Here is a 16,093-nt window from a genome sequence, read left to right as displayed (position 1 = left end):
AGTCAAGTTTCAAGCTTGAATCAGCATGGCCTCCCCATCGACTTGAGGAGATGGCAATGTTCTCCTCTCAGTGCTTGTCCCTCTGTTATCACTTCTTCCCTATGATTCCTTTCTTATCCATTGAATTAGCGTCTCTTGCATCTCTTCACGTTTCTGCGCCCAGATTCTGTTTGCAAAAGCTGTATCTGGGTATCTGTCACTTGAGTATCCAAGCCTAGGCCAATCCTCGGGCTGGAGACCTGCGGCTATCTTGGGTGACATGTTTACCGTGATGTCATAAACACCCTCAGAATTCTAAGCTGTCCTGAAAACCTCCATGCACACAGTTCTTCACGACCATCTCATACCAGTCTGACTACTTCCCCTTTCCAGGTAGGATAGTTTTCCTTGTTCTGGATTCCGTGTCTGTTTATAACTTTATCCTCGAACTTTGAAAGGTCTACTACAATCCCGCTGGACACCAGTTTCTTTCCTTTCAGATTATCCTGGGTTTTATCTCTTATCTTTTGTGGATGAGTCCAAATGGGTGGACTTTCCTCAGAGAAAGCCCTGGAGTCCCTCCCGAGATTGATTTTCCTGGTCAATCCTCTGATGTGTAATGATCGTGTCATCTCCATTTCCACCTTGGCAGGTCACATGTTTTCCTTCCTTCATCATTTGGGGAAGTGTTCCTGATGCGTTCATAGATTGCAATATTCCCATGGTTCTTACTCTGATGAGTATTCATAACGTCTCTTCACAATTTCGACTTCTTTAGGATGTCTGTCTGCACCATACCGTGAAATCTATATTTGCTAATGCTACTAATCTGATCCGCACCCGTGATGCTCGCCGATGAAGCCTGTAGCAGTACACCACAGAGCCGGCACTGGATTGGATTCTTGGACCAACATTTTGCCTGAACTGGGGAAGATGTTGGCCTGCTTTGATTATTTGTAAATGTAATTAGTAGTAACATCATGGACGGTAACCTTTTCCTTTGGATCCTGAGTTTAGCACGGAACATGTTCTCTTGGTAGAGTTGTTCTTCATCTCTTTGCCAGTGTCTACGTTTCTGTAGCATTATTAAGCACTTGGAGGTGATTATCAATGCTTGGAAGTTCATCTTCTCTAATCTCTTTCAGCGTCCATAGCTTTAGGCCATAAACCTGCTTGCCTTTTTGTAGTTTGATTTTACATGAATTGATTGCCATAACCCTGCATTATAACACCCTATTGTTTTCAGATTTACAACCTCCTAGATTTAGACTTCCTTGTATGGTACATCATCTTCAGCACCGTAAGCCTAATGACATGCCCATAGCACACACTGGTGCCTAATCAACTCTTTCTTCCACTGTCTTCTGCCACCGATTCCCTCTGGGAACCACCAATCCCTTGTCATGTGCTACAGGTTTGTTTCTCCTTATTTTACTCTTCTCCTTGTAAGTGAGATCCTACGGTATTTGACTTTCTCCCTGGGGCTTCTTTCAGTTCCCCTCATACCCTCAGGAGCCATTCTGGTGTCACAAATGGCTGGACTGCACCCTTTCTTGCAGCTGAGTGCTATCCCATTGTGCGGCTATAGCCAATCTTCATCTCCATTCGTCCATTGATGGGCCCCAGGGCAATATCCAACTCCTGGACATCAGGATTAGGGCTGTGGTGAACACAGCGGTGCAGGGATTCCTATGCGTTGGTGTTTCCAAGTTCTTCGGATAAATACGATGCAGAGGAATAGCTCGATCATATGGTAGATGGATTCTGAAATTTCTGCGGAAATTCCAGACCGCTTTGCATAGTTCCCGCACCGGCTTACACTCCCACCAACGGTGCAGGAGGCTTCCCTTCTCTCCACCTCCTCTCCGACACTTCTTGTTTCCTGTCTTGTTCCTTATGGGCATTCTGACCACAATGTGCTGTTATCTCATTGCCATTTGGATTTGCATTGGCCTTAGACGTAATGATTATGAACATGTGTTCATACAGCTGTTGGCCATCTTTCTATCTTATTTGGTAAAACTCTGTTTCCATCTTTTGCCCAGGTTTTAATGGGCTTGTTTTTTCTCTTGTGTTGGCATGTGTGGTCGTTGGCTCTTTTGACTATTCAGTCCTTCTCCGATGTGTGGTTTGAAACATCCACTCGCAGTTGTTGTGCTGTCTTTGCATTGAGTGGATGGTTTCCTCGACTGGGCAGAAGCTTCTGCGTTGGATGCAATCCCATTTGTTTCTTGTTTCGTGTGTTGCCCTTGCCCAGTCACACATGCTTCTTCCAAATAGGCGGCTATGCCACATGGCCATGAGCAAGGTGCCTGGTTTTCTACTAGAAGTTTCACGGTTTCAAGTCTTCCGTTCAAGGCTTTAATCCATTTCGAGGTGGTGTGTGTGCCTGATGTAACATCATGGTCTACTCTCATTGCGTCACAGATGGCTGTGCAGTTTTCCAGCACCTTTTCTTCTTGAGACTCTCCTTTCTCCACTGATCCTCTTGCCTTCCTCGTTTCAAATGGGCTGTCCGTATATGTGTGAGTTGACCTCTGGGCTCTCGATTCTTTTCCGTTGATCTCTGTGTCTGTTTTTGAGACCAGACTGTGCCATTTCGGTACGTAGCACTTCGTCCTACATGTTGAAATCAGTACATGTGATATGTCCTGCTGTGTTCGTTTTCCTCAGGATTACTTTGGGTATTCAGGGTCCCTTGTTGCTGGATAGAGAATTAAGGATTCTCTCATATTTCTGTGGACAAGATTCTGCAACTTTGACTGGGATTGCATGGAATCCAGAGATTGCTTTATCCGTTATGGAGGTTTCAAGTATTTTAGTTCCTACATTCCCATAGCACAGAATACCCTTCCATTTGCTTGTGTCTTCTGGAATTTCTTTCCCCAAAGTTTTGCTAGTTTCCGATTTCCATAGCTTGCACCTGTTTGGCTAAGCTTATTTCTGGAGATCTTATTCTTTTTTTGCTGAGGTTCGGTTTTTCTGTTCTTTTCAAGTTTTCATTAGTTTTGTTTCGGCTGATGTTTATGGCTGTGCTCAGATCTGCTGTCGATGTTGCTGTATTTGCTGAGGAATACTGACGCTGTCTGACGTTGCTTCCCAGCTGCCCCTACACTACCTCCCATGCCTCCCCGAGAATGGCTGGACCAGCTGTGATGCGGTTCACCCCCAGGATTCCGCATGGCCAGCCCCGGGATGCCGACCCAGAATGTGCAGACTTCACCACTGCACCATGGGCCAGCACCTCTCATGTTCCATTGGCAACCTGCAGTTGAGTGGAATGGGACTTGAATATGCTACTTGAGTCCAACTCGGGCACTGTGTAGATGAGGCCAGTTTGTTTTTCTTCTCCACTGTGATGTCAGAGGATTTGTCAGAATTGTGTCTCTGCTGTCCCTGCAAACTTCATAGACACAGGCTTACAGATCCTGATTTTAGCAGTCTCATAACTCACCCTTACCAGTTACCCTAGGTTTGACATTCGCTTGGGTTTTTGGGATTGTGACTTACTCCTACTTTCGAACGTTCAGAGTATGTCTAAAACTGACATCTTTCTTTATGTATTATTCATGTGTGATTTCTGTGTGCCTTCCATTTTCTGGGACCGTTTTTTATTTTCCGTGGTAGAATCATTGATATGGGCTCAGCGAGCTGAAGACTCGAATGAAAGATTGCTTGGACTCTCAAGATCCTGCATTGGTGTTCTTTTATTGAGAGAACAGTACACGATAGCATGGGGACAGGACACATTAGCAGTGAAGAGCTACTGCTGCTGCTGCCTGGGGACAGGACCCATGGGTAGTCAGAGCTGTTGCTGCTGCCCTGACTAGAGGGTTAGGGCTAATTTCATAAGGCATGGGTATATGACTTATTTTTACTCAAAAAAGAAATAATGATGTAAAATGTCTTTAAATGATTTCAGTACAGATGGAGTCTGGACATTGTGTTGTCATATTTTTAGATACGAATCTGGCCATATAGATCAGCATGTAGGTGAGAATGCCCTGGGCTTCTCGCGCTGGGGCAGCCCTAATTCATACCATAAAAAAATCCACTGGGTCATATAGTTTGGCATGTAGTCCAGGTCACCTTCAGCTTCCCTAGCTGGGGCTGCCCTGATCCACATCATAAAACCTCCCTGAACCTATTTGGACTGGAAATCTTTGGGGATATGGATGATGGTCACTCTTCTGTGACTACTTCTGGCTGTACAGGGTCGTAGAGCTGTCCCTAAATGGGGCCATAGGTACACTTAGGCAGTTTAGTGGACCAGAAGGCTTGCCCCATTGAGTTCAAGCATGACAAGTTATAAAGATCCTCTGGAGATGAGAGAGTCATTGACAAGAGGTGGTCCAGGAAGTGAAACATTTTTGACATGCATAAGACAAACAATGAAACAGACAACAAAATATCATAAGAAATACAAGCAGTATGTTTAACCCAATGAATAAGGTTTTGAAGTAGTGCAGAAAACTTGTCCTGACTAGGAGTTCAACCAATCATTTAGATTTAGGGTTGGTCAGACATGGATTTAATTTGGTGGCTGGGATACCAAGCCAGAAACATTTTGACGGTAGTCAGGAATATAGATACAACATTCAGTTTTTATAACGGCACAGGTGCCCCCTTGTGCTGCTGTCAAGACATCCAGAGCCATTTGGATTTGGAGGACTGCCTTACACACTTGGGATACTTCTAAATTGAGCAGTGAAATGCTACGTTGTGTATCATTTAATGCCTTCATAGTAAATTTGTCTAGGACTTCCATGTGCAAGACTTGAATATGCTACAAAAGTCGATTCCTAATTGGTGAAAGAAAATTGCAGAAATATGGTCATACCAGTGGAAGACAGGGCTGGTCAAGTGCTGTTGCAAGTTGGGTAGGTTAGCAGGAGGAGATATAGTAAATGTAGTTCCACCTTGCATCCAGACAAAGCCTAGAGTGCATCGTCCAATCCATGCAGGTGGTAGCCAAGGTCATAAATTGGAGCCACATATCCACTGAGCACCGTTAGGGGCTAACCAATGCGTGTTGATCCATGTATCCCAGTCACTCTGAAACCAATCAGTATTTTTTTAAGGCTATGATATGAGAACACATATAACAGGGATTTTTTCCCATAGGTCGAGTGCTATAAAGCCATGTATCACAGGGGTGATTCTTTTTCCCCAAAAGAAAGTGGCCTTTGACTGAGTTGCCCACTAGTAGGAGTGAACCAAATATATTCATCCCAAATTTTGTATTGTCCATCCTGTGTGTATTAATAAGTTGGCGACATTACCTTTGGAACTTGTTCTGTATGATCCAAGTGTGACAAGGCAAATCTAGTTAGTATTTGGACAGTAGTATTGAAGGAAAATGTTTGATTGTGGCCAGGGAACTTCCAGGTGTCAGAGGTAGATGGCCACAAGGAGACATTACTATTAATAAGACATGAATATTGCGGAAGAAAAGAGCTACAATCTAATATCCATGAATGCCTACTATAGCTTCTACAGAAACATAATTTTTTCTCTCTTAAATCACTCTCATTTTTACAAAAGATAGCCAAATCAGGATTAACGGGTTTGCAAATCAAGTGTAGTTTCAATACAACTTGCTCCAATTATTTACATAAGAGCAGCCAGAATAGTAATTGTTCATACAGGCTTTTTAAAATGTGCTTCGCTGGATCTTTTCCTGCGGAATCTCAGATTGAACTGTGAAGGCCTCTAGAGGCCAGAAAAGCCAAGCCAAGGACTTGCCATCAGATTTGGCCTGAAGTACCTACAGATTTGAGTGGTGTTCTCTTTGAGGTCTCCCCAAATATTTGGAGGTTCCTTGCACCTGCCAGATAAGCAAGCTTCCTTACTTACCGGGTAAGATTGCCAAAATCTCAGTAAACAAGGTACCAGGCCTGTGTTTCCGAGTGGCTGTATTCCAGAAAGTCCAATCTTTGTTCCTGAAATGCTGTCTTGTCATATCTGAGGCTGTATGTTTCAAATATGACATTCCAGTCAACGCCTTGATAATATAACCAATGTGTCCTGTTATAAGGAGAACAGATTCTTATGGAACTTATGCAAATATTGCCACGAAATGACCATACTCAGTCACAAAGGGTTTCCAAATTCAGGAGGGATAAGGTAGGGAGAAAAAGATAAATGTTTCAGTTTTGCTCATAAAGGTATAATTTCACCAAATGGCTGTAAGTTATAGTTAGCATAAGAGAAAAGAGAAAAAGATTTCCTTCATTATGAGAAAACAAAACAACACATCCAAACTCAACAATATTTCAAACAGATGTCCTAAAAATTTATAATCGTCCTAATCAGTGCACACAGTCCTGTATAATCAATTCTTGAGCTGAATCTTCTGTTAGCAGATCGATGAGCATAGTTTCTGTTAGAATTCTGTCATTTCTTACTCCGTTCAGTTTTACAATCTGAAGGTTTATCAGAAACCTGTCGTTTAGACTCTTTGTGTCAGAATCCTTTCCAGGAATTTGTCAGAAGTTGAAACATATTTGCAAAAGGAAAAAGCATCAGAGTAAAACAACAACTATCTGCAAATGGACAAAGAACTCAAAAGGGCAATTGGCAAAGAAACTTGACTACTTCTGTGACATATAACACTGCCAGATAATAAGTGAACTCATCACTGACAACTAGGGCAGATCAGAATTTTAGGAATGCTATCTAATTTTGAGACGTCTATATTAATAACATTTACCCATCAAATACCAGCTAAGAAAGTCTATTGTCGCTTATTTCACAATGTTTCCCATTTAATTTAATAGACCAAATAAGCCAAATTACTTTAGCATTTTCCTCCTTGTAGGAAAAGAGAGCAAATTTCTTTGAGAAGTCTCAGGGACCCTCTGAAAATCCTCAGAGTAATCATTCTTCTGTCTACCAGGTCTAAAGAACGCCTTCATTCAGGATTTGAATATTTCTGAGGGAGAAGCTTGTCACAACATATCAAAAGTTCTTAAAATGTTGTTCAAATAGCAAACAACACTCAGTGTGAAACAATGCTCAGGTATCCATTCAAAGTGAGAACAGAAAGAGTCAAAAATATTAAGAGTAACCTCAGACATTATTTTCACAAAACAGATTTGTCTCTTAGGTAGACGTACTCAAAGGAACAGCTCTTACATCCTCTTTACCAAGAGCAGATCAAAAGTTCAAGAAAATGTATACTTTTAGAGAAAAACAAATTTGAATTTCTGCACCTACTTATGTTTCACATTCAAACTCATTCACTTAATTGAACTTACTTTAGTCTACTTGAGCAGGCATAAAACTCATTTCAGAATTCTTCCTTCACAAACCTTCTACATCTTTCTTTTTCATTTTCAGTACTTGTCCCAAAGTCTTTCTGTTTTCCTTTCTAGTACATCAGGAGCAATTTATCTTTCTTAACCCATCAAACAAAAATATTTCCATTCTTTATACCTTTTTAACTGAAAACATACATTTTAACCTCCTTGAATACAGAGATCTTTTGCTTAGTAATTTCCAGTAGCTTTAATTCCATAGGCTAGTTAGAACCTTTAATGCTTAATGGACCTAGTAAACACTAAAAAGGTAAACCATTATGAAATGTCTTTTATATCAGCATTCTAAACCTTCACAACTTAAGAAACATGACACTTCACAATAAAACTCAAGACATGCTTTTTGATACACCCAAACGCTTTTAGCCTCTTCCATAAGAAGCCAAAAGTAGATAACTTAGATATGTTTAACAATAATGTGTGAGTGTTCCGTTCTATCCAAAAGTGACCCGCATATTCATCTTTATATCATTTAACTTAACTTGGCAAAACTCAAGATTGTTACCAAAAAGGATTTCGAAGGTGTTGTTTTTCCCCAAATATACAGACCATAAATGTTTATGTACTCACTTTTATGAGTTTTATGTATTTAAACCATTTGTTTCCAACAATTATGTTCAGATTACTAGGGAAACCTCATGAGGCATTAGACAAAACTGGTCATCATTTAAAGCTATTATTTTGCTGACAAATTTAACAGACAACGTGAACTTATATGACTAGTAAACCGAGTCTGAATGCCTGCATCCTATGCAAATACTGACAACTCTGACAAGAAGACAATTTTCAATGAAATCAACAAACTTAAAGAAGCTTTCATTTACCAAAGGTTAATTCACATCACGTTAACTTTGAAAGTCACTCTGTTAATTTCGACTACATTTAGAATTTAAGAAAGCACTTACTTTAAGCCAACTAAACAGAGATCTTAATTTTGGCCAGACCATCCAGGGGTTAAAATATCACAGGTATGATGTACACATAGAAACATATACACAGAGACTGTACAACTATTGTTTTAAAAACTACTGCCATGAATCAGGTACAATAATATAAAGCTCACCAGTTACAAATCAAAACTTTGTTTTGAGCCTTTTTACTAATACTTAAGGAGCAGACCCTCAAGATGCTAGACTTTTTGCAAGGGCACACTTATGGCCATTTATCCTTTCCCCTCCTTTTTTTTTTTTCAGTCTTAAGAATGAGTGATATGCTAGATAGTAGTTCCTGGAGAGGGGGGAAGATAATCCTTTTCATGGTAAAGGAACAAGGTGGAATCTGAACTCCCTCTAGAACTGTATTTCCAGTCTTGCAAGGATTTTCTAAGGACGGTTGCTCTTGATTTCTCAGAAACTGGACTGTAACTTGAAGGACGTTCTAGGTTGATCTACGTGTCCAACTGCACCAGAAAGGCAGAGAGAAACATCACACATTTTCTACCAGCTGGAGTTTCTGGGGCATAACCCATACAATTGAAAGTGTTTCTAATTAGTTAGAATGACCCTGAGTGATGAGTCTTAAGGGATGCTTATCTCATTCCCCACGGCAGTAAAGCCAGTGTCCGACTGACAGTGAAGTGGAGAAGGGTGGAGTGCATACAAAGGGCTTCAACTGGCTGGAGGCCGGGGCTCCCAGTACCCGGGTTGAGAATGAAGTTCCTTGCAAAAGGTTTTCAAGTTTTCCGATTTTACAGAAGTTCCAGGTTCTGGTCAAGTCCAGCCTGAAGTTAACCAAGACTTGGTGACAACAGAGGACATGATGAGCAAAACAAAGAAAGGAAATGAAGACATCAGACCTCACCCTCATGGCCACTCAAAGAGGGTTATCAAGAGAAGACTCACTCAACAGTTCCCATGCTGGGGCGCACTACTGTAGCATGACAGTTCACAGAATAAATCACAGGTCTGCTACCCTCATAGCCAACTCAGTAGGTGACTAAAGCACTCAATCAGTCACCCCCCAAGAGAGAGCACCCTACTTGGGCTTTCTGGGGTGATCAGGCCCAGAAATGCCAAGTTTGGGCTCCCAGGGGTGGAGGCCATGACTGTTGACAGATTTCTTTGCTTGCCTGTTGCAAAGCTCAAAAGGAGACGCAAAACGCCATTGCAACTCTAAGAAAGATGAAAGAGACAGGTCCATTACCTTGAAAATCCCCCCTGAACCTGGGGCAGCATCCTACCTGTCATTCCTACTGTGGGGTTCCTATAACAAGGGGTGATGGGGGTGTCCCCCAGCATTGCATCCATTGCATATCTTACCTGGTATGCCTGGAAGTTACAGGTGCCTGGTGAACATCCTTCCTATTCTACCTGGCAGTAATAGGTGCCTGATGAATGGTCCCCAAGACAAAGGGAGAAGTTCAAGAGAGAACAGGATGGAGAAAATTAGTGAGGCATTTTCTGCCGCTCTGGGGGACATTCTAATCAACTGCGTGTTGGAGGCATTCTCCGAGAAGGGCTTCCCATACGCAACCAAAGGTTAGACTTTGGTACTTTCCTTGAACTGGAGTCCCAATTGGGACATTCACACAGTTCAGAGCATGGTCAGGAGCCATGGGAGGTATCCTAATCCAACCTTAGGAAAAGAAACCTTACAGGGGAGTCTTGCAGATTGCTGACCATCCTAATGACTTAAGTGGCCGACTCGTGCCCACCTAAAATTTGTATATTAGAGATAGGTTCAGGAAGGAATGGAGTAATTCACTCTACATCGCCCTTAGGCTTAAGGTACTGATTCTCTTCAAGCTGAATGCCATGATTTGCCCCATAGAGTAGCCATGGGCAGCAAACGTGGATTCTTACAGCTATCCAAGACAGTTCCTGATGGAGAAGTGAATTTAGATTCATCCTCGAAACAGAGAGAGGCACAAGGAAGAAAAGGGAACTTACCAGAAGTTGAGCTCAGAAACCGATGAAGCAAGTTCCCGGTAGGGGGGCCACAAGATATGATGGTGGGTCAGCGAGCTGATGAGTCAGAAGAAAGATTTCTTGGTCTCTCAAGGCCTGGCAGAGATGCTCTTTTATTTAGAGAATGGTACAGGATAACATAGGGACAGGACCCATGGGGAGTAAAGAGTTGCTTCCTGGGGACAGGACCTATGGGTAGTGAAGAGCAGCAGGCATGGGAACTGGACGCACGGGCAGTGAATAGCTGCTGCTGCATGGGGAAAGGAGCCATGGGCAGTCAGATGTCCTGCCGCTGCCCTGAGTTGAGGGTAAGGGCAAATTTTATAAGGCATGGGTACGTGACATTTTTACTGGAAAAAGAAAAGATGATGTAAAAAGCCATTAAATGACTTCAGTACAGAATGGAGTCTGGTAATTGTGTGGTCGTATAACATTAGATATGAATTTGGCCATATAGATAGGCATGTAGGTGAGCATCGCCTGGGCTTCTCTCACTGGGGCACCTCTAATTCATACCAAAAAAAATTCACCGGGTCATATGCTTTGACATGTAGGCCAGGTAACCTTGGGCTTTTCGAGCTGGGGCAGCCTTAATCCACATCAATCGTCATTGTCTTTCTCAGCTATCTCCCATAGATACGCTTATCAGTCCATTCTCCTTCATTCCAAGTTATGAATTTTGTGATTCTTTAATCACCATATGTTCTCTAGGCTGATGTGTGAGTGTTTTCATGATTGTTGGGCATTGCCTTTGAATTTCCATCGTTCACTTGAAGGAATCTTGGCTATCCTAGCCTAGGTCCAACTGAGCACTGAGAACACGGGGTCACCTTGGTTGGTTTGACATTCTGAGATCATCAACTCCAAATTCTAGGTTGTCCAGGCAACCACCTTATTGACATAATGTTTCTGAGACAAATTAGAGAAATCTGATGAATTCCTGTCTCCAGGTAAGATATTTTTATGTCTCTTTTCTAAATTTGGGAAGGCTGGAACTTGACCCTGGATCCATGGTCCTCGTAGTAGATTACGTCTAGATACTGCTTTACTTTATTTCTGTAGGGTTTGTAAGTTGTTTGATTTACACCCTAAGCTCTGGCATGTTTATTTTTCATTAAATATAAGTGTAATGTTCTAATTTTCAGCCAACTTCCTCACATATGCTGTCAAAACACATAGTCAATGATCTTCTACGGCCAGAGATGGGAGAGAATTTCGCTGGTGCCAAACTGAGCATTCTAGCTTTGGATGTCAGTCTTCACTTTGGATTGGTGATTCCCAGAGGGAATGAAAAAATCCAAAATGGCCTGCTGATTTGGGGCATAAAGGATTTGAGGCTGAAAGAGATTAGAGAAGATGAACTTCCAAGGACTGTGAATCTCCTCCAAATGCTTAATGATGTTACAGAAAGTAGACCATTGCAAATAGATTATGGGGAATACTATGAAGAGAATGTGTTCCCTGCTAAACAGATGAACCAAGGGAGAATGTTACCGTCTATGATGTTACGAGTAATTACATTCACGAATAATCACAGCAGGCCATCTTCTTCCCAAGTTCAGGAAAAATATGGGTCCAAAAGTAAAATTCAGGCCAGCCATGTGTTCAGGAGTGTAAGTGCCCACATTCCTATTGGGTGGCCTGGGATTCATGGATTCGCATCACTGGTGCTGATCAGATTAGTAACGTTGGGAAAGATAGATTTCATGGTATGGTGTGTACAGAGATCACAAAGAAGTCGAAATTGTGAGCATACGTTAGAGATAGGCAATAGTAAAAAAACATGAAAATATTGCAATCTATGACACATCTGGTACACTTCCCTAAATACAGACTGAAGGAAGTGATGTGACCTGCATAGGTAGAATTGGCGGACTGCATGAGATGACACGATCATTGCACATCAGAGGCTTGAGTGGGCAACTTCAACTTTGGATGGACTCCAGGACTTTCACTGGGGAAAGTCTACACATTCGGCCATATTCACAAAATGTAACAGATTAAACCCAGGATAAACTTAAAGTAAAGAAACCATGTCTAGAGCGAATGTAGTAGACGTTTAAAAGTTCAAGGATAAAGTTACTAACCCACAAGAAATCCAGGAAATGGAAAATTATTCAAGCTGGAAAGGGAGAGTAGTCATGTGCATAGAAGATGCTGGGACAACTTAGAAGTTTGAGGGAGTTTATGACATCACAGTGAACATGTCACCCAAGATGGCCTCATGGTTATAGTCTGAGGATTGTCCTAGGCTACGATACTCAAGTTAGAGATACCCAGAAGAGAATTTAAAAACAGAAACCAGGCACTGAAACTTGAAGAGTGAGAATACACGCTGATTAAAGGGGTAAGAAAGAAGTCATTGTGAGGAAGCAATAATAGGGGGACAAGCGCTGAGTGGAGAACATTGTAATCTACTCAAGTGTATGGGGAGGCCATGCTGATGCAAGCTTGAAACTTGATTTGAAACCAGAGGCTGGACTTGGGGCTTAGCAGACCTACATTGTCCTTCTGCCTTAATCATAATCCAAAATTAAGAATGATCTCCTGAGGACACGGTAGACAATGATTGATGCTTCCTTTCCTATGCCCCTAGCATTCATTGAAGAGAAGTCTCACTTTCCATAGCTCTGGCATTACAGAGGCCCATTGGGTACATGCTAATGTGTCACAAGTTATCTCTTTGAACCCTTGAAGGAATGGACCCCCGTCATGCTTTGTGTATGTCCCATTGTTTGACAGGGCTCCAGAATTGTGCTAGGAAGCACCCTATTCCAGACGGCTTCATTGCTTTGTGAGGGCTGCCCTACCAGGCTAGTATGCTTGGTTTGGCTTCAATGAAATTCTCTCCCCATATCTCTTGAAGTAGAATGATTATTAATATCGTGTATTGACAGCATATGTAAGGAGGTTGGCTCAAAATTAGAACATTACAATTATGTTTACAGAAAAATAAACATGCCAGAGCTGAGGATGTAAATCGAACAAGTAAAACACTCTATAGAAATATAGTAAGCCAGTATCTAGCCGTAATCTACTGGAACACTCAAGGATCAGGAGTAAAGTTCGAAACTTCCCAAATCCAGAAATGAGACAGAAAAGTATCTTACCTGGAGCGGAGTTCATCAGATTTCTCTAATATGTCTCGGAAACATAATGTCCGTGAAGGCGGTTTCCAGCACAACATCGAATCTGGAGTTTCTGATCTCAGAATGTCAAAGCAACCAAGACGACCACGTGTTCTCAGGGCTCAGTGTCACCTCGGCCAGGATAACAGTTTCCTACAGGTGACCGATGGAAATTCCAAGACAACACGCAACAATCACCTAAAGACTCAGACCTCGGCATACAGAACATATGGTGATACAGAAATACAAAAGTCATAGCTTGCAATGAAGGAGAACGGACTGATAAGCATATCGAAGAGAGATAGGTCAGAAAGACCATAACGATTAGACTTTGGAAAAGAGAAAAAAATCCCTGAAAATGGAAGGCCAATAGAAATCACATCTGAATAATCCACAGTGAAAGACTTCAGTCATTAGACAGACTCTGACTGGACGTTTGAAAGTCCGAGAAAGTCACAAAGCCAAAAACCGCAGTGAAGTTCAAACCTGGACTAACTGGAAGGGTGAGTTATGGGACTGCTCCACGCGGGCTCTGAAAGCCTGCGTCCATGAAGCTAGACAGGACAGCAGACACACGATTCTGACAAATCCTCCAACATCACAGAGGGCCAGAAAAAGAAGCTGGCCTCATCTACACAGGGCCAGAGGTGGGCTCAAGTAGCATATTCAAGTCACATCCCACTCAACTGCAGGTTGCCAATGGAACACAAAAGGGGCTGGCCAGTGGGGAAGTGGTGAAGTCCGCGCATTCTGGTTTGGGACCCCAGCTTCGGCCACATGGAATCCTGCGGGTGAGCATCCTCACGGCTCGTCCAGCCATTCTGGGGCAGATGTGTGAGGTAGTGTAGAGGTAGATGGGAAGTGACATTAGACAGCTCCACTCTTCCACAGCAAATACAGCAGCATGGCCCGCAGATGTGAGCGCAGCCGTAAACTTCTGCCAAAACAAAGCCAATTGAAAGTTGCAAAGAATTGAAAACTTGAACCTCAAAAAAGAAAGCATGCCAGTAAGAAGTAAAAGATATCTAGCAATAACCTTGGCCAAACAGGAGAAAGCTATGGAAACCGAAATCCAGCAAAGATTCTGGGGAAGAAACTCCAGAAGACACAAGGAGACGGAAGGCTATTCCGTGTTCTTCGAATGGAAGAACTAACACACTTGAAGCGTCCATACCACATAAAGCCATCTCTGGATTCCATGCAGTCCCAGTCAAAGTCACAGCGCTATTTCCCACAGAAATGGAAGAGAGAATCCTATAGTTTCTATCCCGCAACAAAAGACACTGAATAGCCAAAGGAATACTGAGGAAAACGGACAAAGCAGCAGGCATCACACTTTCTGATTTCCAGATATAGGACGAAGTGCTAGGTATGGAAACAGCACAGCCTGGCGCCCAAAAGAGGTACACAGACCCATGGAACAGAATCGACAGCCCAGAGGTCAACTGACACACATATGGACAGCCCATTTTCGACCAGGGAGCCAAGAGGAGACAGCAGAGAAAGGAGAGTCTCGACAAGAAATGGTGCTGGGAAGACAGCACAGCCACATGGAACACAGTGAGAGTAGACCGTGATGTTACACCAGGGACACACACCACCTCGAAATGGATTAAAGCCTTGAACAGAAGACTTGAAAACGTGCAGCTTCTAGGAGAAAACGCAGGCAGCTTGCTCTTTGCCATCTGGCTTAGCCACCTGTTTGGAAGAAGCATGTGTGACCGGGCAAGGGAAACAAAGGAAACAAGAAACACACGGGACTCCATCCAACGCAGAAGCTTCTGCCCAGCCAAAGACACCATCGACTGACTGCGAAGACTGTGCAACAACTGACAGCAGATGTTTGCAAACCGCACATCGGAGAAGGGGTGAACAGCCATAAGATCCAATGAACTCATACGTCTTCACAGGAAAAGAAACAGCGAGCCCAATAAAACCAGGGCAAAAGATGGAAACAGACAGCTCTCCCAGGAAGATAGAAAGATGGACAACAGGCTGTATGAAAACATGCTCATCAACATTAAGTCTCTGCTCAATGCAAATATGAACGGCACTGAGATAGCAGCTCACAGTGGTCAGAATGGCTATAAGGATGAAGACAGGAACCAACAAGTTTCAGAGAGGAGGTGGAGAGAAGGCAAGCCTCCTGCACTGCTGGTGGGAGTGTAAACCGGTGCAGCCACTACGCGAAGTGGTGTGGAATTGCCTCAGAATTTTCAGAATCCATTTACCACATGATCCAGGTATTCCTCTGTGGCGTATATATCCAAAGATCTTGGAAACACTAATGCACAGAGATCCGTGCATCGCTGTATTCCCCACAGCCTTACTCCTGATATGCAACACTTGGAAGCCTCCCTGATGCCCATCAAGGGACGAATGGAGAAGGAAGATGAGCTATAGCCACACAATGGCATAGCACTCAGCTGTAGCAACAGATGCAGTGCAGCCATTTGTGACCACCTGAATGGCTCCTGAGGGTATCAGGGGAACTGAAACAAGCCCTGGGGAAAGGTCAAATACCACAGGATCTCACGTGCAAGGAGAAGAGGAAAAATGGACCAACAAACAGGTAGCACGTGACATAGGATTGGCAGTTCCCAGAGGGAAAGGGGGGCGGGGGACGGAGGGACAAAGAGTTGATTAGGCACAAGTGTGTGGTGAGGGCCTGTAATTAGGCTTACGCTGGTGAAGATGATGTAGCCTACACAGAAGTCTACATCTATAAGCATGTAGATTTGAAAGCTATATGATGTTAGAA

This window comes from Equus asinus, chromosome 28 (assembly GCF_041296235.1).
Source record: "Equus asinus isolate D_3611 breed Donkey chromosome 28, EquAss-T2T_v2, whole genome shotgun sequence".
In the NCBI taxonomy this organism is placed as follows: Eukaryota; Metazoa; Chordata; class Mammalia; order Perissodactyla; family Equidae; genus Equus; species Equus asinus.
Note: the sequence above shows the minus strand (reverse complement) of the source record.